At 38.6% G+C, this 27878-nt stretch overlaps 1 protein-coding gene across 2 annotated transcripts in view; it reads left to right on the top strand.

Moving 5' to 3' along the window:
* The window catches only part of LOC124615826 (retinoblastoma-like protein 1), a 173145-nt gene that overhangs the window by 43912 nt on the left and 101355 nt on the right, over positions 1 to 27878 (top strand). The gene's annotated exons all lie outside the window — the stretch shown is intronic.

A 27878-nucleotide genomic window follows, 5' to 3' on the forward strand; every position in this document is an offset into this window, starting at 1 on the left:
CGCAGGTTCGAATCCTGCCTCGGGCATGGATGTGTGTGTTGTCCTTAGGTTAGTTAAGTTTAATTAGTTCTAAGGTCTAGGCGACTGATGACCTCAGAAATTAAGTCGCATAGTGCTCAGAGCCATTTGAGCCAGATTGGACATTCTGGATCTTGCTGAAATACATTTTGTATCTGAAAACAGAATGCGGACCTGTAAAGTGACAGTTGAAACATTACCCCAGAGCTACATACATACTCCACTATTTTCACCATGTTGCCACTGTTCAAGATGTGGCAGAAATAGTTTTGAAAAGTGGAAATGAGCTCAAAAAATGGTGCAAATTTATCGTATCACTTTTGAAGATAACATTACTCAAAAGGGACCTCTCTCTATCTGCTGTGGTCATCTGTTTTTCAATAGTGATATAAGTGATCATGACTCAGCAATGAATGCTTTTGAGCAAGATTGTCTTAAAAAATCCTATCATGGAGAAAAGTTTTTTATGCAGTTTTCCGTGTGGCTCTTATCCCCCCCTCTAGGATGTGAAAATTCTTCATGCTACACCTGTGTAGAAAATGCCATGTTTTAAAAGCTGATATTTCTTAAAAAGACTCACATTCAAAATGTGTTTCATGTGGTGTATTGTGTCACAAATAATAATCAGTTGAGTTGTCGCAAGTTCATATCTCTCTGTTACATGTTTATGTCTATACAATTGTTTGTTTTTGTGATTCTTACTGAGAAAATATGTCTTTTATGTGAATGTCCATATTTGATATAGACTGGCATGTGTAAATTGTAAGTATTGGATAACATAAAAATTATTTCTCATGAATCTTCCTGCATATAAATTAATTCGTCCCCATGAAACTAATATTCCAAAAGCCTTTTTTGGGTGTTGAAAAATGTCAACCATTTCTTGTAGAAAACGACATTGAATTATCAGGCCTACGATGAAAGTTTCTGAACTGTAAATTAAAATGTGCAGTGACTGTATTCATTGAAAATTATAAGATTGGTCAAAAATGACTGACAGGCATAAAGAAATTTTCTTAACCTTCCACAGTTTTATTGCTCTATACCTTGATCAGGAAACAAGTGATTGACATTGAAGCATGTTGGGTGTAAAGTGTGAAAGAGATTGGTGATGTCAGTTCATCAGTGCTTGTGTGTGAAGTATGGTTGTAGCGTCAACAGCTATGTGGTTCTGTACGGACTAACTCTCTGTTAACATGCAGTATTGAGTTCACTTTGCAGCATGTAGTATCTGTGTTGCTTAGTGAATGCAGTCCTGTGTGTAAGATATCATTGTCCTGATATTTGTATAGCTGAATGAAAACCACAGGTCGCATACTGTCTTTTACAATTATAAGGATGATTCATTTTAGGTGATATACTCTGTATGAAAGGGATGCTCAAATGGGTTAAATAATAGACACCGCAAAAAAAACTTACGCATTACGTCATACTTGTGCAGACGGGGTTTCCTTAATAACAAGATGAGATTTATTTTGGAAGTGCTGTAGATGCAACTCATTCAAAATATGAAACACAGACCTTGACTACAAACACTGATAAAAGAAAAATTACAGCACAGGGTAAATGCCACTTAGTTCAAAGTCACCTCCTTCACGCCACTGCATGTTTTTGTGAGGCTTACAACATTACTCCATTTCTCCAGCGTTATTTGTGTCACTGTTTCCTCTAACAATTTCTGAGTTCCTGCCACAGTGAAGCTTTTATTATTGATTGCCACATGATGTTTGATCTGCTCGCAAATCATTTCAATGTTGTTAAAGTGGCAGTGATATGGTAGAGTCCTAAGAACCATATGACTGTGTTCTTTAGCCACCTTGTCAATTACATACTGTTGAAACTGTGGCTTATTTTGTTTCACAATTCCAAGAATTCCTCCTTACATTGCTCATCCCAAACTTGTACATTGGGATATTTTAATCATTCAAAGATGTCAGCTTTTTTGTTGCCATTGTTAGAGCTTTATCTTTAGTGGTTGGATGGTATGGGGAATTATCCATAATGATGACAGGCGAATGATTTAAGTGTTACAATAGTTGGCTCTTGAATCGCTTTAGATAATTTTCACGATTCATCTCATGTTAGTTGCTTGTCTTCTTTGTTTGGTAAACAAGGAGACAGTTTGTTGCAGAACCAGAAGTAGCTTCAGCTTGCAAAACAATAATTCTTGCACCTTATACTGTGAGAAGCGCAGTACTTCCACATATATTGTCATCTGTTCAGTCTTTTCTGATGAAATGACCAGCATTTATTTGTATTTCATTGAGCCACACTACGTCTTCAAATGTCGTCTTAACAACCTTTCTTTCCTTGGGCCTTGTACTGCACCAACGCGGGGTCGGCCTTGTTATTACTGATTTGGCAGTGTTAGTTGCAGAGGGTGGCCGGATGCCCTTCCTGCCGCCACACTGAACCCCCCGGGACGTAAACAGTGTACCCCAGCTGTCTGCGTCTAGTATAAGCCATGAAATAGTACGAACTTGTTCAAACGTCTGTGAGTCGTGTGACTGAGGTGGAACGGAGGGTCCAGCCCGGTATTCACCTAGCGGGATGTGGAAAACCGCCTAAAAACCACATCCAGGCTAGCTGGCTTAGCAATCCTCATCGGTAATCGGCCGGGTGGATTTGATCCAGGGCTGGTGCGCCTACCCGAGTCCAGGAAGCAGCACATTAGTGCTCTCGGCTACCTTGGCGGGTCAAATGCTATCTTAACAATGTCCCTTAAAAATCAGCAATGCCACTTAACAAAATCCATTGTCTCCATTTTAATTTTGCATCCATTAATTTTTTTTTATACTTGAAACCATGGCCACTGACAACTGTTAACAATGAATCTTGCTGAGACTTAATAATTCTTCCTCACAAAAAGTAACTTACAGTTTTTTCATAGTTGCGTGTTTTTTCCTCATTTTTCCCCCCATCTTTTTACCAGCCATCCATAGCTTTTGCCAACTTTCACAGCAGTGTTTTTATGAATCTTCAAGGTGTTTGCAGTTGTTTCAGTTACCTTTGTTAGAGGCAGCAGAGCTGCAACATTGTCTCTCTCCTTCTCAAAATATTCCCACACCAAGCACACAGACTCACGTGTCTGACCAAGCAAAATATGAGCAGATCACTAAACTTTCCATTTAGCAACCACACATTCCTGCACACTTCCACTGCAAGCTTCAGACATTTTGGATTTTAAAATAAACTTGCCACCCAGAGAAAAAGCTCACAATGAAAATGGATCACAACTGTTAGGTTACAAGCTGCAAGCGTAGCCTGCAATTGGCTCTTGCCACTACCTGGCATAGTAGAGTGATTGGGCAATGGTGAATGGAACGGAAGGTGCAACAGAGCACATTCTATAATTGATTTTTGCTTTAAACAGCTAGTGGACCGTCACTTTGTTATTTTGATCTAGATGTAATAAAGCAATTGGAAGAAGTAGTGTCTGATGATAAAACTGTTGAATCTAGTTTTACTGATAGTCTAGTGAAGAGAAACTTATGGTAAAATCAAATTTTGTCAGTGGAGTTCGGACCAAGGGATTAGTTGGAAGACAGGTGATACCAGACCATCATTGAAGCAAGGATCTATGCTGGCAGAGAGAACTCCAAAAGAAGTCGTAATAATAGTAATAATAGTCTAGAAGTAAATAGGGGAAAGTATAAGTATAGGAAAGGGAAAATAGATAATTTCAGTTACAAACTGCAGTGGCAAAACTGACAGGTAGGTAGGAAATATTTGGTATAGACATTGTATTCCAGGCGTTTTCTTTTTGGAAATATTCATGTTTGATCATCAGTGATGTGTCTTCATGTCTTAACTTCAGCTTACGTAATATTTATTTTCTTTCTTTGCTATAACAAATACTTTTCTCTTAATTTTGATTGTAACTTATTCGTGAAAGAAGTTGCTTAGAAAACACTCGTTCGACTGAGTCTCAAGTGCTCGCCATTCAAGGACCCTTGCCATGTAGGATTGGTAGGGAAGTTCCAAGGCAGGATGGAACATTTTTTCATGGGCTCATTTAATAAGCGTGAGAGCATTACAGACAAAATTACTGTTCATATTCCAAGAGCCTACATTACAAGAAGTCTGGCAATATATTATTTTGTCTCGTAAAGGTCTTGTGAAATGACAACGAAGAAATTAGTGCTCATATGGAGGCATACTGACAGCTGTTCTTCTTGTGCACTGTTAGAAACCGCGTGATCTGAGACGTCGTGTCACGGTCCGGGCAGCTGCCCCCATCAGAGGTTTGAGTCCTTCCTCAGGCACGAGTGTGTGTGTTGTCCTTAGTGCAAGTTAGGTTAAGTAGTGTATAGGCTTAGGAACCAATGATCTGAGCAGTTTGGTCCCTTAAGAATTGACACACATTTGAACACTGTTTGAAAATGGAACGTAAAAGACAGAATTAAAGTTTTACCTGAAGTACCATGTGGCACCCTCTCATAAGTTGTTTAGCAGAATAGAAGTAGACATACTTAAATGATACATTAACAAAAATAATCAATTTTTGAAAATATAAGTAATTGGACAGATAAAAAATTACTCACCAAGCATTATCAGGAGAACGCATATATAAAAGGTATTAAAGTTTGCAAGCAAGCCAATGACTCATCCTTTTATCAGAAGGGTTGAAGAGAAAGGAAGAGGGGTGAAGGAACATGACTGGTGTGTTCTAGGAAAAGGGGTAGAGTTTGAGTTACCCAGAGCCCTGGGTCGGAGGAGACTTACTGGATGGGGTGAGAAGGGAAGACAGTTGGGGGCTGCACCGGACGAAATTCGAAAACCTGAGAGCTTAAAGGTAATATGCATGACAGAGATTACTTCTAAAGCATTGTACATGAGTTAATAAGAATGAAAAGCTAACAGCAGTGTATGTGATGGAGGTGGGAGGGAACAGCAAAAAATAGAAAGTTCAGAAAATAAAAAATGCAGAAAACTAAAGAGGGAGTGACGAAAGGAATAGCTACTGTGAAGAATTGCTGAGGTGAAAAAATTAATCTAAATTAAACTAAGATGGGTGGAGAGAAAAAAGGACAAGTTGTAGCGCCAGTTCCCACTGGCGGAGTTCTGAGGAACTAGTGTCTCGGGGAAGATTCCACGTTGTGGGGAAACAGGCTCTGGGATCATGACTGTCATGTTGTAGAGCATGATCTGCAACAGAAGAGTGTGTGTTCCCAGTGTACACCCTCTACCTGACAACACACATCATCCTGTTGCAGAGCATGCTCTACAACATAAGTCGTGATTTCGATGCCTGTTTCACCACACGTGCCCTCTGGAATCTTCCACTAGACACGAGTTTCTAAGAACTCTGCTGGTGGAAACTGGTGCTACACCATGTCCTTGGTTCTTGCCATCCATCTGGTCTTCATTTACGTTAATTTCTTTGGCCTCATTGCTTTTTCACAGTAACTATACCTTTCTTGACTTACTTTTTAGTTTCCTACATATTTTATTTTCTAACCTGTTTATTTTTCACTGTCCCCCTCCCACCTCTATTACATACAATGTTCTTAGCTTTTCACTCGTATTAACTAATGTACGATGTTTCAGCACCAATCTCTGTCTTGCATATTACCCTATCTTCCACCTGTTAGCTCTCAGGTTTTCAAATCTCATCCAGTGCAGTCCTTGTCACCCTGTCCAGTAAGTCTCCCTGACACAAGGCTCTGGATGACTTCTCTGAACTCTACCCCTTTTCCTGAACCTCACCTCTCTTCGTCCCCCTTCAGCCCTTCTGCCAAAAGAAGGACTTACTAGCTCTTAAAGTTTTCAAACTTTAATACCTTTTATATGTGTTCCCCTGCCGCTGCTTGGTGAGTAGATTTTTTTATCTATCCAGTTACTTAAACGATATATTATGTTATATGAGAGTTTGCAAATGTTGCTTTGGGACAAAACTGTGCTATCACAACAGAAATTCTTAGGTCAGAAAAGGATATCAGAACAATGTATGGTGTCACTTCATGAACTTAGTGCAGGCAATTGTCCAAGCAACTTGGAACTGTAACTCTTTTTATCTCTGTTCATATGGCTGTCTAAGATTATGTACTGATTCAAAAGGAGCTGCAACATTCACTCGGTGAACATTAGTCAGGGAAAAAAAATTAGTCTGGGACTCATGTACAGAAAGATGTACATTATTCTGCAGGATCCATGTACATCCATACATCATGTTCCATAATTCACACCCCAAAGAAGACCCTTCAGTGGTGTGGAACAAGTCAGATCATACATCAGTTGGCAGGGGCAGTCTCTGCAGGCCACTGCTGTAAAATATGCTAATAACAAGTGCTAATCTACTCTTTAATTAGCTTTCCAGCATTACTAAAAAGTGTTATAAAAAAAGAAAGATATTGACTACTAACTTTAAGGATTTCCTTGTGCCACATTAGTTTTATTCTGCACAGAGGGCCCTTGTCCACAGATGAATGCTGTCTGTCTTTTTTGGTTAGTCTCAGATAATCACACATGAAACAGAGAAAGCATTGAGCAGATCACATTCTCTCTCCCCCTCCCCCCTCCCCACTCCATCTCTTCCCTCTCCCCCTCCCCCCTTCTCAAACCTGACTTTGAAAAATGGTTGTATTCAATAGATCATGTTTTGTATTTATTGATAAAAGGGAGAAATTTAGGAAATGGGGGGGGCTAGATGGAGATGCTGGAAAATGTAAAATTATTTGAAGCTACCATGCCAGAGGGAGGGGTGGAGATAAACAAGAAATTTAGTGGGAAGGGATTTGGGAGAGGAGCAAAATGTAATGGTGCAGGACAGAGGTCTATAGAGAACAGATGCAATGGGAGACAAAGGAGATTGTTTGACAAATAATTCTCCAGTAAACAATTTGGAGAAGATTGCTAGAGACAGGGATTCATGGTGAGGCAGAGGGGTCAAACTGAATGGTATGGGTTGAAGCAACTAGTGAAGTTGATCTGGTTGTACTGAAAAATGTACTATGGAATTAGGTCATCAAACTTTCCCTGTGCCGCAATGTGCCATTGCCATTTGTAAGGTAGCAGATGATTGGTACTCATATTCACATCTAAAGTTTCTAGTGGCTGCTGTCACAGACTGGGCTACTTTTAGAGCTGTAGCCTTGAATTACAGAGAGGAAAAAAATTTACCAACTATAAGGATTTTGTACAAACAAATTGCTTTGAAACATGCACATAAAGCACAAAAATAAAACGAGCATGTTGTTGTTTCATTCTGACCTTATCTTCCCTAGGCTTTTGTATGAGACTAGGCATTGAGCGAAACACACACATCAGAGGGTGTGATAAGCACTATCCATGCTTTCATTGACACTCGAACATAAGTTCATGGTGGTGGCAGCATGCTGTTGAGATTGGGGATGCTTAACTCGCACCTGTTAAGGTGACAGTACTGTGTGGCTTTGTAGTTTCATTGTTGCAACAGTCAAGCAAATTCATTGTGATGAGCTCTTGTGCTAAATGAGCCTATCTTGCTAAATGAGCCAGTCTGATGTTCATTGTGCAAATAATAATTCTTTTTGCTCTCAGAGATTAAATCTTATATTACTGCAGATTTAAGAAAAACTAATATTTGTGGTATTTTTAAGCATTTTTTTATCACTTTCATCAGGGAAATAAGGTAAGCAGAAAGTGACTCTTTTCTCTAAAGAGAGAAAAGTCACTTAATGTATTAGGAGAGAAAAGGCGCAGGAAACAATCAGAATTATCAGTGTATGTTCAGATTACTTAGTGTTCATGATCATGAGCTGATGGCAATTAATAGGTCACGGGTAGAGGTCACAGATGGGAGCTGAAACTATGAGAAAAATATAGACAAGTCATTAGGACAAAAATGTAATTAATGTAAATATATACCATAGCAACAATTTAATTTATTTTATTATATCTGTAAGGCGCTTGTGAGGTTTGTATCCTTGGCTGAGGGTGTTCCTTAATATTTGTCAGGACTACTGCAGATATGGGGGCCATGAGGCACACAAATCTACAAACTAATAAGAGTTATTAGCTATCACCACTTCGTTTCAATGAAGAGATTTATAATAACGTGCTCACCACGCTGACCCGTCATAACTGTGTCTGACGTCCTACCATGAATAAATATGGATTTGTCAATACTCCATTGTGAGTCAAAAGACACACAATTCCATGTTGGAAACTGTTCTGCTTGTGCAGGCGGCCAGCGACACGACTACTTTCGTACCCGCATGTGGCAGTCCTCTGACCCTTACACCCCCCCCCCCCCCCCCTCTCCCCCCAAGGAAGATGAGCTACTGAATGTGATTCTAGACAACCACCTGGGCGTCATGAATCCATTCGCCCATTGTTACATCAGAAGGCACTGCCTCATTTATTTCATTCGCAGACACAATAACAATTGGTACTGATGTGTGAGCTTTCAAACTCACAACTTGGTACATGACTTGCACTGTAGACACAAGACACACAAATAAAAATAACAACAACACAGTACTGACAATTACCAGGTGTACTGATATGAAATGAGCGTTAAGATACAAATGTGTCGATAGGGAACATTTGTTGTGAATGAGCCTTATTTTATTTATTTATTTATTTTTATTTTATTTTTTGTTGTTGTTGGTGTGACATCTGCCAAAGATATTTAGTATACATCAGGTCATGGAACAAACATCATCATATGTTTTCATCATGTTAACACATTAATTTTTTTGTTTTCATTTGAAAAAAAAAGTGCTACAGAGTTGCAGCGAATGTTTGTCGAGGCATATGGTGATCATGCTCTATCAGAAGCGACGTGCAAAAGATGGTTTCAACAGTTAAGAAATAATGATTTTGATGTAAGAAATGAAGAACGTGGAAGACCACCAAAAAAATTTTGAAGACACTAAATTGCAAGCAATATTGGATGAAGATGATACTTTGAGTCAGAAGCAAATGGCAGCAATGCTAAATGTTGCACAACGAACAATTTCTGACCGTTTGAAAGCTATGGGAAAGATCCAAAAGTGTGAAAAATGGGTGCCACATGAATTGAATGAAAGACGGATGGGAAACTGAAAAACCATTTGTCAAATTTTGCTTCAAAGACATGAAAGAAAATCAGTTTTGCATCGAATTGTTACTGGCGATGAAAAATGGATTTATTTTAAGAATCCTAAATGGGAAAAATCATGGGTTAATCCGGGACAACCATCAGCATTGACTGCAAAACCAGATCGATTTGGCAAGAAGACAGTTCTCTGTGTTTGGTGGGATCAGAAAGGTATGGTGTATCATGAGCTTCCAAAACCCGGCAAAACTGTGAATACTAATCACTACAGACAACAAATAATCAATCTGAACTGTGCATGGATCGAAAAAAAGATCAGAATGGGCCAGAAGACATGGCAAAGTAATTTTTTTACACGACAATGCACATGCACACAAAGCAAAACTGGTTCAGGATACAATCAAAACACTTGGCTGGGAGCTGCTACCCCACCCGCCGTATTCACCAGACTTGGCCCCTTCTTTCTACCATTTGTTTTCATCAATGGGGCACGCATTGGCTGAGGAACACTTCGATTCCTACGAAGAAGTCGAAAATTGGGTGTCTGATTGGTTTGCTTCAAAAGATGAACATTTCTATTGGCGTGGTGTCCACAAATTGCCAGAAAGGTGGTCAGAATTTATAGAAAGCAATGGTCAGTACTTTGAATAAAATGTTTTTACTTTTCAATTCAAAATTAGTGTTTCATTTTCACAAAAAAACGCTCATTTCATACCGGTACAACTGCTAAGTATGGATTAACATTACTTGAAGATCCAAAAGAGTCAATCCAATTTGCTGCTTGAATGAAATTCAGCTCATTGTTAGTTGTCATCATAAATTATAAGAATGAACAGGGTAAATCATGGTAGATGTAGCATCGAATATACGTTCAGTTAGTAGCAGTATCTCTAAGAATTGGTCTGGATGCAGTTGTACAGAAATAAGAAATCAGATGAACTACTTTCTAGAGTTGTTTTTAAATTAAGAGCATCAATTCCAGCATTCGATACACTTCAGAAATTCTTAAAAGCAGTGTGTTTAAATTTAAGTGAGCACTTACAGTGTTTAATCCTTCGAAGAGCTCGTGGATTATTGCATTCATCTCACCAAGAATCATGTTGAAATGCATAAGAAGTTGCTTTACAATTTGTTCAATAAAACTGTGTGATTAGTAACGGTTCTTTACATATTCCTTAATACAGTTCTTTCATTAGGCAGGTTAATTGAATTCGTACTGGACTGTTGTTCAAGGGCTACAATTTTGTCTTGAACGTCCAATAGATCTCAGCTTGTTAAAGTGCCGAATACAGTAGAAGGACACTTCCTCCAAAATCAAACCAGGCACGTTTGTGCTTAATCAAGATTTTATGTGGCAAAAGGTTTAAGAAACAGTTAATTTCTTTTTCATAATTAGCAAACGTACACTCTGCATACATTTTGGCAGTAATCCAGTTGTTATACCAAGTCATTCCTATTTCCAAAACTGTGTCATTATCTTTGACTGAACAAGTCAAATCAATTTGCATTTTAATAGAATTGAATTGTTGTGGGATCTCACTCAAATTGGATTTAAGTACAAGGTTAGCATTATTTGTTGAAACTACCATGTTCGATCCTTCTAGTACTAGAAGGTATCAGATAGATTATATAATGGTAAGGCAAAGATTTAGCAACCAGGTTTTAAATTGTAAGACATTTACAGGGGCGGATGTGGACTCTGACCACAATCTATTGGTTATGAACTGTAGATTAAAACTGAAGAAACTGCAAAAAGGTGGGAATTTAAGGAGATGGGACCGGAATATACTGACTAAACCAGAGGTTGTACAGAGTTTCAGGGAGAGCATAAGGGAACAATTGACAGGAATGGGGCAAAGAAATACAGTAGTAGAAGAATGGGTAGCTCTGAGGGATGAAGTAGTGAAGGCAGCAGAGGACCAAGTAGGTAAAAAGACGAGGGCTAGTAGAAATCCTTGGGTAACAGAAGAAATACTGAATTAAATTGATGAAAGGAGAAAATATAAAAACGCAGTAAATGAAGCAGGCAAAACGGAATACAAACGTCTCAAAAATGAGATCGACAGGAATTGCAAAATGGCTAAGCAGGGATGGCTGGAGGACAAATGTAAGGATGTAGAGGCTTATCTCACTAGGGGCAAGATAGATACTGCCTACAGGAAAATTAAAGAGACCTTTGGAGAAAAGAGAGCCACTTGTATGAATATCAAGAGCTCAGATAGAAACCCAGTTCTAAGCAAAGAAGGGAAAGCAGAAAGGTGGAAGGAGTATATAAAGGGTCTATACAAGGGTGATGTACTTGAGGACAATATTATGGAAATGGAAGAGGATGTAGATGAAGATGAAATGGGAGATACAATACTGCGTGAAGAGTTTGACAGAGCACTGAAGGACGTGAGTCGAAACAAGGCCCCGGCAGTAGACAACATTCCATTAGAACTACTGACGGCCTTGGGAGAGCCAGTCATGACAAAACTCTACCATCTTGTGAGCAAGATGTATGAGACAGGCGAAATACCCTCAGACTTCAAGAAGAACATAATAATTCCAATCCCAAAGCAGCTGCAAAATACTAACGCGAATTATTTACAGACAAATGGAAAAACTGGTGGAAGCCGACCTCGGGGAAGATCAGTTTGGATTCCGTAGAAATGTTGGAACATGTGAGGAAATACTGACCTTACGACTTATCTTAGAAGAAAGATTAAGAAAAGGCAAACCTACGTTTCTAGCATTTGTAGACTTAAGAGAAAGCTTTTGACAATGTTGACTGGAATACTCTCTTTCAAATTCTAAAGGTGGCAGGGGTAAAATACAGGGAGCGAAAGGCTATTTACAATTTGTACAGAAACCAGATGGCAGTTATAAGAGTCGAGGGGTATGAAAGGGAAGCAGTGGTTGAGAAGGGAGTGAGACAGGGTTGTAGCCTCTCCCTGATGTTATTCAATCTGTATATTGAGCAAGCAGTAAAGGAAACAAAAGAAAAATTCAGAGTAGGTATTAAAATCCGTGGAGAAGAAATAAAAATGACATTGTAATTCTGTCAGAGACAGCAAAGGACTTGGAAGAGCAGTTGAACGGAATGGACAGTGTCTTGAAAGGAGGATATAAGATGAACATCAACAAAAGCAATTGCTATTTGGGGAGCAAAATAACTGATGATGGTAGAAGTAGAGAGGATATAAAATGCAGACTGGCAATGGCAAGGAAAGCGTTTCTGAAGAAGAGAAATTTGTTAACATAGAGTATAGATTTGAGTGTCAGGAAGTCGTTTCTGAAAGTATTTGTATGGAGTGTAGCCATGTATGGAAGTGAAACATGGACGATAACCAGTTTGGACAAGAAGAGAACAGAAGCTTTCGAAATGTGGTGCTACAGAAGAATGCTGAAGATAAGGTGGGTAGATCACATAACTAATGAGGAGGTATCGAATAGAATTGGGGAGAAGTGGAGTTTGTGGCACAACTTGGCAAGAAGAAGGGACAGGTTGGTAGGACATGTTCTGAGGCACCAGGGGATCACAAATTTAGCATTGGAGGGCAGCATGGAGGGTAAAAATTGTAGAGGGAGACCAAGAGATGAATACACTAAGCAGATTCAGAAGAATGTAGGTTGCAGTAAGTACTGGGAGATGAAGAAGCTTACACAGGATAGAGTAGCATGGAGAGCTGCATCAAACCATTCTCAGGACTGAAGACAACAACAACATCATGTTTGATTGTGGTTCAAACACAGCACCTGTTGATGTGGCACTACTATTATAGCATTAGTAGAACACATTGTAATAACAGAAATTAGAATTACAGCAAACATGGTTAATTATTTCTAAACACTAGAAATAAACAATGAATATAATACAAATGTGTTTCTTGTGGTAACCTGTGGAGTAAGATTTAGTTACACGTGCACGCTTTAGGTAGTAACTGCAATCTATATTTGCACAACACATTCATATGTGCAAATGGCTGAGAAATAAACACATCTTTTACACTCACTTACACTACACACGTCTACGAAGATTGTAGGGGTGTCTGGGACTTGATCACTCGATGTATAGCGATGCCTCAGTCTTGGAAGTCTGAACTGTGACCTTGCACTGCTTGTGTCCTGGATTTAGGAACACCTGGTTAGGCCCTAGGTTTGTCCCTGTCGTCGTCTCGTGATGCTGCAGGAAGTCACTCAGAAATGGCTTTGCACAATTGACATGAATGACAGTCAAATAAAAAGGCAGCTGGAGTCTAAGAGTGACTAGTGGCAACACCTCGAAGATCAGATATGGTCCTTTCCAAAACTTCTTAACTTTTTGACCTAACTCTTCTTTAACACCACAGATCTCTGGCTTGATACTGTGGCAAAACTGCTTGGTGACCATGTTGTTTTGTTTGCTGCAGAAAAGGTTGATGATTCCACCATTTCATTCCCTTCCATGCCTTCTTTAGCTTATGTGCTAATTGCTTTATATATTCATTGCTAATTCCAGTGGTTAACAGTGGAAAGTCCAAGTGTGTATGCATTCTGCATTGTAAGCGCTCAACGAAGTACGGAAGACACACGTCCCAATTGTCATGCTTGCTACTTACATAGTTGCTAATCATCTTAATGATAGTTCTGTGAACTCGCACAATGTGTCCATTTCCATATGGGTGTGGTGGTGTAGTTCTTAGTTGTGTTATTTACATTTGCTTACAAGTCTGTTTAAGCAATTCACTCATGAAATTTGATCCTTGGTCACTGATTATTGTTAATGGTGGTCCAGACTTCAGAATCCACTCCTTTACGAAAACCTTAGCCACAGTGTCGGCACTCTGATCAGGTATTGGTATCAGGAGATGATGTCTGGAGAAATGATCTAACATGGTCAATATGTATTTATTACCATCTGTAGTCTTAGGCAAAGGTCCAGCGACATCAAGTCCAACACTTTCGTATGGTTCACTAGTCTGGCAGTTCTCTGCAGTTTTTCCCGAATTATAATGTCTGTTGCAGGAATCACACTGTGAAACAAGCTCAGAACTGTCAGCTTTACGTCTTGGCCACCAATATACCTCAGCTATTTTAATGTTTGTTGCTTTCTTACCACAGTGTCCAGATAATGAAGAGTCATGCTGTTCCATCATGATTTTGTACTCTCCAGTGCTTTCCGGAATAATTAGGTGGTTTTCTTTACTAGTTATCTTGTACGGCAGTCCACCTATTTCGACAAAACATTGATCTTTTTCGATATTTTGCATTGTGGATGCTCCTCCTGAACTGCTTTTAACTCTTCCTCGCAAGTTATTGTAACACAGACATGTACCTTTCAGCTCGTTGCATCAGCATTTACGTGTAGTTTACCAGGTTGATGAATAACTTTAAACTGAAACTCACTCAGTCTCAAAGCCCACCTACATAGTGTGGAACTTGGGTCTTAAAGCACAATAGCCATTTAAGTACGGCATGGTCTGTAACCATTGTGAATTCTCTTCTTGTCAAAAAACATCTGTTATGTGTTACACCAAAAACCAAAGCACAAAGCTCCTTTTCTGTTGTAGAATAATTACATTCTGCTTTGTTTAATCGTCTGGATGAAAATGATATTGGTTGTTTATGGCCATCAGTTTCTTTAGACAAACTACCATCAACAGAAAATTTTGAAGCATCTGTTGAAACAATGAATGGCTTGCTGAAATGTGGATAGGCTAACACTGAAGCTGTGGTTAGGGCAGTTTTAAGGTTTTCTATTGCCGTCATGCATTCTGATGACCAATTGTGTATTTCCCCTTTTCAGTAGCTGTGTCATTTGATGTGCTATATTTGCATAAGCGGCAATGAAATGCCTATAGAAGTTAGCTAATCCTAAGAATATTTGTAATTCTGTGGTTCCAGAAAATTCTTGACAGCTTCAATTATGTTGGATCGGGACAGACGCCTTCACTAGTTGATAACATGTGCAAGGCAGTTCAGTTGCTTTTTTGTGCAAAGTGACATTTATCTATAGACAATGACAGTGTTGCGCTGCTTATAAGTTCGAAAACTGCTTGAAGTGTCTCTGTATGCTGCTTCATGTTTTCATTGAAAATTATTACATCTTCGATGTATATAAGAGCTTGTGTTGGTGTGAACCCTGGTAAAACGGAATCCATCTGGTGATGAAAGGTGGCTGGCGCATTGCGAAATCCAAACGGGATATGCAAGTATTTATACACTCCTATGGTAGTAACAAACGAAGTTTTCACTCAATCAACTGGATGCAGTGTCAGCTGATGATATCCACTTGTTAGATCACAAACCAAAAAAATTTGACATCTGGAGTAATACAGGGCTTCTACCAGATTTGGTATGAAGTAAATGTCTGGTGTGGTTACTGCACTCAGAGCATGATAATCCACTCAAAAATGGAACTGTGGTTCTCCAGAAACAGATTTCTTCTGAACTTCTGAACAATGACAACCGGTGAACACCATGGTGGATCTGCAGGATCTCTTGGTTCTGTAATTCCGCTCTCCAGTTGTTCTTTAACCATTTCTTCTACCAGCTCTCTTTGACTAAATGGTTCTGTAAGGTCTCTGGGTGATTGGTGATGCATTTCAGGTACGTATATGATGCTGAACCAGATGAGTGACAGATAAATTGTAACGCTCTTGGAAAAGATATGCATGCTCCAATAACACAAGTGCTAGAATCTTCTACTCTTCAGCTGTCAAATGTTCCGTCTTCTGCCAAATCTTGCTCTATATTTGTTCTACTCTTCAGCTGTCAAATGTTCTGTCTTCTGCCAAATCTTGCTCTATATTTCTATTTCGAATCTTTGCTGCAATTTTTCAGCACTGCTAGTAAAATCTGTCTTTGTAACTGTGAAGTGTGAAACTTCATTTGGGATCACTTTTATTTATGCTTGACACTTCAGCAACTTTTGTTCCTCATGGCAGTACAGTGTCTTCATCGCTCATGTTAGTTATTGTTATTGGCACTAGCTACATTGTGTCTCACCGTTGTAGCTACGCCAACACTTCCGGCAACATAACAATGCATTTTGTCCAGTAACTCACACTTATCTGACAGCTCGGTCAATAACAAAGTTCCTTCATTGAATCGGGGTGAATTGACTTTGATATAGATTATTCCTGTTCCCTGGGGAATTTGCTGAGGCTGATCAATCTTTATATTGACTTGAAGGGTTTGAGCTGATGCGTCGAGCTGATGCGTCGGTAAGTTGATTGATCCCACGACATCAGTGTTTCTGCTACTTTGAGTACAATCTGAAGAATGATTTTGTAGGTCGTAGTTTCTACAGCTTAGTGTTATCCTTCTATCAGTGAAAAATATCTCAGCCCCGTTAGCGGTCAAAAAATCAAATCCAAGTACACCACCGTAGCGCGTTTCATTATTTGTAACTACTTGCACCATTGCGTGTATTTTTCTTGGCCTAAACATAATTCTTTGTCACCATCTCCGTGGTTACGTATGTTCCTGCCGTTTAACCAATGCACCTTTAGCTATGGCAGTCTTAACTTATCCCTTTTGTCAATGTAACACCACATCAGTGAGTTATGTGCTCCCGTGTCAATAAGTAGCTTGATCTGTCATCCACAATATACAGCATTCATCACAAAGTCATTGTCGATCTAATTTTCGGTGGAGCTAACAGGAATTACTGTCTCGGGCAGGGGGCAGACGATGTGGTGGCCCGTATGTCCCAGCACTCATTTAACGCTCTGCCAAGTTGTCTGTTGCTTGCTTTACTCTTTCTCTTATTGTGGCAATCTCTCGATATGTGACCCTTTACCCCACAGTTGTCACAAAGTCATCTTAATTGACCAGTCTTGTTACATCTGTAACATTCTGCATTTGTGTTGAATACATGGCGTTCTTCTTTTCGCATATCATTTAGTCGTCTTATGCTTCCACGAAGCTAACAGCTGCTTCTACTACTTCCTGAAAGGTCTTCCATCGCCCCAGACTGACTGCCTTGCCTACTTCCTAGGCATATATCCCATGAATGAATGTGTCTAACGCTCTCTGATCGGCTTCGAGCAGCTTTGAGCAGCTCTTATATTTGAGAGTTAAAGTTTTGAATTCTGTCAGTAAACTGCTCAATAGATTCGTCCCGTCACATTCGTAGACTATAGAGTTGTTGTCTGTAGAATCTGGTAGCATTTTTGCGTATGAATCTCTGAACTACCATCACTTGGAGTTCATTGTAATTTTCTGATTTCACACAAGTGGTCTTTGCACTGATGAAATCTTGTGCGGCTTCTTGAATTATTAATTTAGCAACTGCCAATTTATCTGAATCAGTCCACGAAACCAACAAGGCAGGTCCTTCGAGTTTATGGAAGAATACTTGTACGTCTTCCTCGGGTTAACCGCTAAACACTGGCACTCATGGCAATAATGAGAAATGCTTTATGGGGCCAGCATTGCAAGAGCTATCATTTGACAAGTCATGTGAAAGGCTGCACCCATTTTTGTCTGCTTTAACCTTTGAATCTCTTTCCTCAAATTGTTCATAACGGTTTGAGATCGGCTGTGTCACCCAGGTTAGATTCTGCATACTGATTTATGTACGCCAGCAAAATCACACTATTAAGGCAAAAGTTATAGGAATCCATTGCTGCTTTTCGTATTGGAGCCAAATTTAAGTAGACTAACCAGGATTCCAGTGTTGGATGACCCCAGATTGTCGGATGAGGTCCCCACTGCTGCTGCTGCTGATGATGATTCACCATGGAGACATATTATCAGAAACTCGGAAATTCTCGAAAGTTCAGACATCACTGCACCTCCTCAGGACTGTAGCATTCCACAATTGGTTCCCACACTGCCACCACTTCAGTACGGCATTTATGAGGTTTGTGTCCTCATCTGAGGGTCTCCCTTGCTATTTTTCAGGATTATTGTGGGCATTGGGTCCATGAGGTACAGAAATATGCGAGCTACGAGTTATTAGCAATCACCATTTCATTTTAATAAAGAATTTCATAACATGCTCACTATGCCAACCTGTAATGATTGTGTCTGATGTCCTACTATGAACAAATATGGATTTGTCAGTACTGCATTGTGAGTTGAAATAGGCATAATTCTGAGTCGGAACCACACGTGTTGGGAACTGTTCTGCCCGTGCAGACGGCCAGCAATGTGACATGACAACTGCGTGTGTGAGGCACTCTACAGCCACTGTATACAGACACCATAGTTCGTCAGCATTCCCTGATACCGCCAGCTCACATTTGTACCCGTACATGCCAGCTGCGTCCAAGCCTGTGACCGTTACATATCTACATTTATTTCCTGTTGCATTTTTCAGGTGGTTGTTTTCCTCTTTACAATATACAGGGTGTATACGACCTGGGACAACCAGGAGATCCGGGAAAAACCCGGGAATTTTTTCATCCGGGAGAAAACCCGGGAATTGTTTAGAATTCCGGGAATTTTTCATCGTTTCAGATTTCAGTTAAATTTTTGTGATTTTGAGTGGTAAGAACCAATAGAACCAATACTCAGCAAAGGATATTACTGTACCCCGCTAATGCAGAATAACACTGCTGCAACGAAACATGAACGGGAGAAAAAAAAAAACTTAAGTTGCAAAGGAAATGCGCCATATACAGCAACATAACACAGTGCTCATACAAGCATCTGCCAACAGCAAAGTGTGTCAAAAGCTTTAGGAAGACTATGCAATGATTCATAACGACAGATTGCCTCTGATGAGCGTGACGTGACAACTGTTGACGTTAGATTATTGAGCAGTTGCGGGCGGGCTCTTGGGCATTCGCAGTTGAGTCGCGTATGAGAGATTTTGAGTGGTGACAGAAGTGTGGCTGGGTGCCACTATCTAGTATTGCCCCGGTTTGGAAATATCGTACATCCGGGGCTGATGCACAGAGCAATCTGAGTTGTGGTGGGGAGGTGGGTCGTCTCCACGTGACCTGCGTTTACGTTCAGTGATTTTGTTGTTTCCTTTTTGTTTATTGCTCTCATGTAATATGATAACAAAACGGATTTTTGTGGTCAGGAGCTATCGAATGAATTAAAATACGTTCGCATAATTACAGATGGCTAAAATATGTCATTAGTTTCAGATTTTATTTCCACCTTTCTGACAGTCAAGCATTAATCGCCTTGCAGTACGACGAAGTTATCTTTTTCAGTTTGCTAAAAAGAGTTGGCTTTTGTTAATCTTTTCTGCTGAGGCAGTCAGCTTATTTGAAACTAACTGTTTAATTTCACACTGTTGGCTGGTTTCAACTGTTCTCTGATTTCAAGTGCACATATGACATTATGCCATAATAAATAAGCAAACATAAGATAATACAGTACTGGTACTCAAAGAAAATTTGCATCCGAATCTGGACATACTAATGTACACTTTAAGACGAATTATGCATTTTATTATGATACACGAAATTCTGATCCTCTTGAAGTATCCATTGATGTCTTGTTTCTTTTATGACATAATGTAAGATCTTTTAATGTTTTACACATACGGACATATGGCCTTCCTGCGTCATCGCATGGTGATCACTGTTATCTGGCGCTCTCTTGCAACTGCTGAAACGAACCTATTTCTAACAGGTAGCGGGAAAATATTGCGATAGGTGGTTTGAAAAGCCTTACATACATTGAAAGCAAATTTCCTTTTATGCAAGATGAACTATATGCGAGAATGTACGATGAATTTCGTAAATATGAAAGCGTTTGACTCTCATTTAAAAATCAACTCTTTGAGGACAGACATTTAGAAGAATTTCGAACTCAGAAGATCACACATTTACGTTGTTGTTAAAAATTTTACTGGCACATTTGTGTGATGTATCTTAAAGTGTATCACGCGCAGAAAAGATCAACATTATATGTGGAAGCTTAGCTTCTCTTTCAGCTTATTAATCTTGGAGACCAATATTATGTGTGAATGCTATGTATATTAATTTAAACCATTAACTTTCCTTATTTGTGTTTTTGCGCTACTTAAGAGTGATCTTGCTATTGGCTGACTTCATCACGTGTCCTCTGCTGTTATCAGCTGGGGAGATCACGTGACATGAGTGGGAGTGGCTTACAAAAGCGCATTGCAATCTCGATTTCAATACTGCGGAAAGTAACACACGGTATTTGTTGGAATTCAAATATATACCTTCATAATACAAAAATATGCAGCGTACATATTCCTGCGCATCAAAGGTGTTTCAAAACTTGTTTTTTCCCCCGCTGAGTTTCATTTTCTAAAGTGGCGGGACATTCTACGTCGGTATATAAAACCATAAACATTCAAAGCATTAATGAGTTTTACAGTGCCAAAGAATAGTATACGGTCACTTAACACGGAAAAAGTGTATTTTTAACCGAGAAATCCGGGAAAAGTCCGAGAATTTTTTTCCTTGTCCACGTAGACACCCTGAGTATAGTTTCCACTTCTGTCACATCCATCTTTTCTCTCATTTTTGTTGCCTTCATTTATCTTTTCTCTGTGTCGATCCAACCTCTCACACTTTGACATTGTTGTTAGGAGACATGCCGCAGCTTGTGATAAACATGAAATGCTCGGTTATCGTCATCAGCATCATCAACAGCAGCAGTAATCATTTGATATTCACTGCAGAATAAATGCTGCCTGTGGACTTCTCTTTGCATTAAGGTCTTCAGTTACATTCATCCATGCTGCTCGCGCATGTTTTCTAATGCCAGCTACCCACCTCTCATTGGTTTGTTTTCTCAGTCTTTTTGTATGTTCTGGAACCCAATGAAGAAATAATTTGGTTCATTTCTCAAAATTTTGCAATGTACTTACATTAAAAACACTAGGCAATCAAACACATATTGAGCCTTGAATGTAGGTGACATTTTTTCCACTTAGGCTGTGTATTTATTAAGTCCTCTTCTTAGTTCAGGCAAGTGTTTACAAAGAAAACTTAATGCTTTTTCCCTTCCTTAAGTCCACTGACTGATAAACCATCAACACTATAATTTGTTATGCATGATAAATGGTAACATACCATGAAAGTTTGCTACCATTTTCATGTATATGATTCCTTGCTCTGTGTAGACACTGTGTAGGCTTTGTAAGCTAAATTAGTTATGCAATACAGCTAATGTGGGAAAATGTCACCTTCATTTGACAAATTCATGACTGGTGTCCACTCTGAAGAAGATACGGAACCTTGACAAACGCAGTGTGTGACGTTTCCTCATTTTTGACTTAATTTCATTGTCATGTTAATTTTCGTTAAACTGATCCTCTCTATTTATTACACGTGTATGTAGTTGTTTGAGTATCAATACTATGTTACTGTGAGAGAAAATGTGTTGCAAAAAGTGCAAGATTTGATTTCTCATATTAAAAAAAAAAAAAAAAAAAAAAAAAAATTAAGATTTCTCAAAAAACAATTTGAAAGCCAGAAGTGTGAAGTGAAACTACAATGGAAAATTTCAGGTAAAAAAAACTAAAAGAATACCTGAAATAAAAAACAATTGGTCTATTTGTTTTTCACTGGGAAGATAAACTCAGTATATAAGAAACAGGCAATTTTTGCTTTATTTCAGATACTATTTTAGTTTATTTTACCATTAAAAGTCCCAAAATATTTTTGTTTTACACTCTTTAAATTTTAACTTGCAGTACATGAATTGTATTGTTTGCCGTTTTGATAATGGAATTCAGATCTTGCATTGTAGTAATTGTAGATGAGTATTGCTCGTTCTTTGTTTTCTGACCCTATCTCTTATCAATGGCTAGGTCTCTATATTATTGTGCTCTTATCAGTGGCTCAGTGACACATCAGTACTGTGTGCCAGACTATGGTAATAACCTGGACACTAGCCTCTTGTTGGTAATAGTCTTCCCAAGTGAGCTATCAAGGCCCAGCTCATGACTCATGCGCTACATGTCAGGCAGATTGTGAGTCATGCCTAGAATATGCCCACAAAACACAGAATTATTAGTAGTATTGTGCATTTCTGAATGTGGTGGTGTATTAAAACATTCTTACAACTCCTCAGTACAATATTAATTTAGAGTTGTTGTTGTTTTAAAAATATTTTAATTACCACATCATTCAACATCTTAAACACTATAAAGCCAGGATGTGTGGTTTGATGCTGTGTCTGTGTTTTGCACTGAATGCATTGTTGTTTGAAATTCTACGTGTATACCTACATCTCTATAATCGGCAAATCACCATGAAGTGCACGGTAGAAGGTACTCGCATTGTACCAGCTTGCTTTGTGTTCTATTCCTGTAGGAGCACAAGAAGAATGATTGCCTGAATGTCTCTGTGCATGGAGTAATTGTTCTGATCTATGTAGGGGATTGTAGCATATTCGTAGAATCACCATTTAAAGCCAGTTCTTGAAACTTTAACAGACTTCCTCGGGATAGTTTACGCCTATCTTCAGTAGTCCACCAGTTCAGTTCTTTCATTATCTCTGTGACGTTTTCCCATGGAGTAAACAAACCTGTAGCCATTCATGTTGCCCTTCTCTGTATACATTCAATATTCCTTGTTAATCCAATTTGGTATGGGTCCAAACACTTGAGCAATATTCTAGCATGGGTTGCAAGAGTGATTTGCAAGCAATCTCCTTTGTAGACTGATAGTGCTTCCTCGGTATTCTACCAGCAAACAGAAGTATATCACCTGCTTAACCCACAACTGAGCTTATATGATCATTCCATTTCATATCCCTACAGAGTGTTACACCCAGGTATTTATATGAGCTGCCCAATTTCAGAGGTGACTCATTGACATTCAGATATTCATACAGCTTTGTTCAGACAATACTTCATTGTAGATAACTGCATCAGCTGCAAAAAGCCTGATGTTATTATTAATATTGTCTGCAAAATCATTATTATACAGCATGGGTCCCAGCACACTGTCCTAGGGTACACCCAATGCTACTTCTACATTTGACGATGACTCTGCATCCAAGATAACGTGTTGTGTCCTCCGCTGTATGTACCAAGGCAATTTCTCACAGTTCATATGAACAAACATAAAGTTGTGAGTTTCATTTCTCCCTACTTTTCCCAGTAATTTTGTAAAAAGGTGATACAATCAATTTCACACTTCCTACAGTTAGTCCTCTGAAAAAATTTGCATAAAAAATTTTAATTCTACTGCATCTGTTGTTCATGACATTATGGAAAATTTAGTAATGTTTTCTGACTGTCATAGGTTTTGTTCTACAACTATTTGTAACAATTTATTGCTGGAACCTACTTTTGCCTTTTGAGCCAGGACCTTGTAAGCCTCATGAGGAGTAGTTACTGTCGACGCATATATCAAATCGTAACCATAATGCAGATTAAACTGATATAATGTACAGTCCATCTCCAGTGATGAAACCTCATTCTCATTATTTAATGCAAGGAAATACAGTTTTCACCATATGCTTACATAAATTCTGCTAACAGTTGCTTAAAATCAGGATTGTTACTAATATAATGTCCCCTTCATAGATATGTAACTGATTTTGCTTCATCACATATAATACTGTGTTTTGTCTGTTGTAAAGTTTTCTACTGTCTGCAATGATAGTAATTTTAACATTTCTGTATTGGATGTTCTCATCAAACTTTTTCTTCTTCCTTCATAATTGTGCTCCAATGCGTATTCATAATTGCTTAAATTCATTTTCCTGACACACTCTAAGTGTTCCCGGCTATTTTGTTTCAGACTTTAAATTTTTGTTGATTTTTTTTTTTAAATTGTTGTACCTGTATGTATGCATGGTGTTGAACATGGTTGTGGGATGAGGTATGCAGTATTTGATAGTAGATAGCTCTGCCTCTGTGTTTCACTTTCATAATTTAACAGAAGACAAATAAGTTTGCATTTGACCGTGCTCTTGAGTATGTAATTTGAGCAGAAGTGTGCTGCTTTCTTCTTGTTGCATATATGCTGGACATCTCCGTGCTGCTTGCCTTGGTGTAGATGGTTGTTCAAAACTATTTGCTTATTCCCTGTTTAAAATGTCAATACCATTTGTCTCAGAATTTTGTATTTGTATATTAATATGCTGCTGAAATGTGTGTAGAAGCTGTTATATATTGCTTTACATAAAGCAAAACAACTTAAGTAACTTTCATTTTAATTTAGTTAATGTAGGAGGCTTTTTGTTTATTTTTCTATAGAGTCCTCCAATCATTCTAATGTCTTTTTTTGAAGTACGAACTTATCTAAGAGGCATGGGTTTCCTCAGCTGAATATAGGCGATTGCAAGCGATGCCGGGTGCTAGGCGGAGCCACTTGATATCTGCTATAATCTCTGCTGATCCAAGACCTGTACTCAGAGCTTGGAATTCTCAAGGTGAGGACTGGGAAAACACCTGAAGTATCTGCAAGATGAATTCTTAGTCTTGGAATAACATTTTTATTATTTTGGCAAGTGTTTTCTTTTTCTTTTTTTTACTTTTGGTGATCTTCCTGACTACAGCTGCTGTGTTGTAGGATGGGAAGTATGTACCCATTGGATCAGTTTGTGCCATTTTAACCCCATTGTGGATTTCAGTAGGACACTTTTATAATTTCTTTTTGTTTTTATGTCTCTTGAAATGAAAAGTGAAATTTATCTTGAGTTGTTTAGTATAGACTTTATTTTGATAAAGAATTATGTATGTGGGTTCCAGGCAGTGGCTTGTTGACACGTTTCATTCATCAGTTTCACAGTTTTGATTATTTTTTGTAAGATACAGGTTGTCAGCAGAAGCAAATGAGGAATTGCAAAACTGTATTAAATGCAGGTTCTGAATGTAATGGATGTTCATTGTTGTCTTCTCAGCATAAAGTCCTCATAGTTTGAAGGATGTTATATTATGAGATTGATTTTTTTCTTTGATGTTGGTGATTATAGTTTCAGTTTATTCCTGCAGTGCTTTGGGAAATTATAGTATTATTAAGATATGCCTGACAGTGACCAGTATGCAGACTTTTAGTAATCAGTATTTGAGAGATTTTATGCATGACTGCATACCCTCATTGTGTTCTAGTAAGTGCTTTTGAATCAGTTGGGATATATCCCACTCCTTGCGTTTAGCAGCAACGTAACTTGCATGGCCTTATTTACAATATACTTTTGCATTTCATCAGAGCATGCGTACTAACTCTCTTCCATTGCTAAAGAATACGACTAGATCTTTTGCCAGCTACCTTGTTAGAGCTGATGTACTTCACCATTGATGCGCTTCTTTAAAAAGATGTTCATTATTAGTTTAGTTTTGTTAAATACAATATTTTTGTTTAATTGTGGCACACCTGTCAAGATTTCCAAATTATGTATAAAATTTGGGGATTTGTGGTGTGTTTTATGATTGCACAGATGATTCACAGTGCCTGCATTTCCAATATTTACACTTGTCGTTTTTACATTGTATTGAGGCATTTCAGTTTAAAATTTTGATAATCGCTTATGTTCTGGTATGCAAATTTTTGTCAAAACTCGATTAGTATGTAAAGAGCGACTTACGTTAATTTATTGTCATGCTGTGCTTTTGTCCTTTCTTTTGGTGGCAGTATTTAGGGCTTACAGCAGTGCAGCTCTGTTTTGTGTACTGAAGTTATGATGTGTATGTGAAAGTGAGGCATTGGATTGTCATGAATATGTGAGCAATAAAGTTGTTATGTTATATTCGTGATGAATAAAACTAAGAAACATTGTTATCAGTTCTATAGGATTGCAAAATGTAGAGTTTTCTTGTGATGTTCAATTGTGAAGTGGGTTTTTCCTTTATGTTCCATGTAATTCCTAAAAATTAACATTGCTAACTGACAGACAGCAGATTTATGTGCTTCTTTGCTCATGTTAAATTTTTTGAAAACCAAATGCAAAGTTTAAGGAAAGCAAATACAAAGTTGAACGAAAGAAATCAGAAAATTAGATCTTTGTTACAGTTTCTCACTTTATGAACATACGGATTTTTGTTTCTGAAAGTTGGCAAGTATTTTGTAGATAAGTTTCTCAAACTGTCTTTTGTGGAACACTGGTGTTCTGTGGGAAATGAATAAGTACTTCATGAAAAACTAATAATAGTGTTTCTTTTCCCCACCACCACCCCACTCCAACATTCTGATGATACTAATTACTTTTTTAAATTTTATTATGATTCCTTCATTATCATTTAAAATTGAAGTAATCACATAGTAAAACATCTTATTCTGATTTGTTAAAATTTTAATAACCTTTAAAGTAAACATTGTGTTGTGTCATACTATCAGAATTCTCAGTGTTCCGTCAGTTTGGGTACTCCTGTTGTATAGGAACCTAGGGAAATTCGTAATCAGACAGTGAACATTTTTAATAGCTGTAAGCTATTCCCAAGAGACATTATAATGTGAATGTGATGGACAAGAAACTCGAGGAATAATGCAAGCTGAGTAGTTAGTTAGTTTAAATTCTGTTACAAATATTGTATTCTAATAAGACTGCTGTATTTGCTGTTGAATGGAAAAAATATGTATCTTTTCAACTGATGCTTTCCCTTGCCCAATTTAACACAATGATGCATCGAGAACCTACAGGACTGATTTCTGCAAGACTAATAGGATGTTCATGTGTAGCACTATTAAGATTTAACTATTATAATTATGTGCCAGGAAGTTTCATATCAGCGCACACTCCGCTGCAGAGTGAAAATCTCATTCTGGTATTATAATGTCCTTTCCAGGCTGATCAGCAGCTGTCCAACAGAGCTACATCTCACCCCTAAGTGCTATCTGGAACTGCATCTTCAGAGGTGCAGTTCTCCTCTTAGCAGTGGATAGCTTCACGGCCATTGGAGGAATACCACACCTCTGAATATGTCTGATACTTTTCCAAGTGGAACATTAGGGATGAGATGCTAGCTAATCCTTGTAGATTTGTAATAATGTTTTGTTTTCACTCATTTGGACTTGTAGCTTAATGTACAGGGAAAGGGGTTGGTCAGGGTCTGTAGTATAGAACTACGCTAACATTTACCTGGAATGCTTTGGGAAAAAGTATGAAACCCAGATTGTGATAGTTGGATCAAATACTTATTACTGCTGTGAAAGCTGTAGTATTTAGAAATTAATGAAAAAATAACACCTTGACGCAAGTGACTTAAGGCAAGATATACTAGTGCAGGACACTATGATAGGGCAGTTAATGTGATAATCAAATGTGCAGTGCTGTGGACAAAGCAGGAACTGCATTATCAGCCATGGAATGTTTCAAGCTTTGAAGCAGTTGTTCACCTCCAGAGCCAGTTTGCAGTTGCTCACTGAGCTCTGTCTGTCTCTGCAACGTAGCATTCCACAACAGCATTGACGTGAACCGTTCGTGCAGTTGACAGAGTAGCGAAAGCAAGTAGTGGGTGTTTGGGAGGCTAGGCAGTCATACCATAGAACTGCACTACACATGCCGCAAGGTCTCCACACTGTATAGATGTTGTTGCCAGTTGTCAGCAGAAGGTGCACGTGCCCGTCAGCCAGGGTCCAGATAGCGGCACTACACAGATGCACACCAGAACTGTCGCATCTTACAAAGTGGTGTATTGGACCGCACTGTGACTTCATGACAAATTAGGGACACTGTTGTTGTGAGGATATTACTGAGGACCATTCACAACCATCTCCGTAAAGCAGGACTACAATCCTGCATTGCCATTAGAGTGGCTTTACTTATGTGCCAGCATCGTGTAGCCTGCCTGAAGTGGTGTTGCAGTAGGTGCTTATGGAAGGATGAATGGAGGCTTGTTCTCATGAGTGATGAGAGTTGCTTCTGCCCTGTTGTCAGTGATGGTTGTACATATGTGCAATGTCATGAAGGTGAGCACCAATGTCTGGTGTGTATACAACAGAGCCACACAGGGCCTACATAGTACTAGCACTGATAT

This window comes from Schistocerca americana, chromosome 5 (genome assembly GCF_021461395.2).
Source record: "Schistocerca americana isolate TAMUIC-IGC-003095 chromosome 5, iqSchAmer2.1, whole genome shotgun sequence".
Classification (NCBI taxonomy): Eukaryota; Metazoa; Arthropoda; class Insecta; order Orthoptera; family Acrididae; genus Schistocerca; species Schistocerca americana.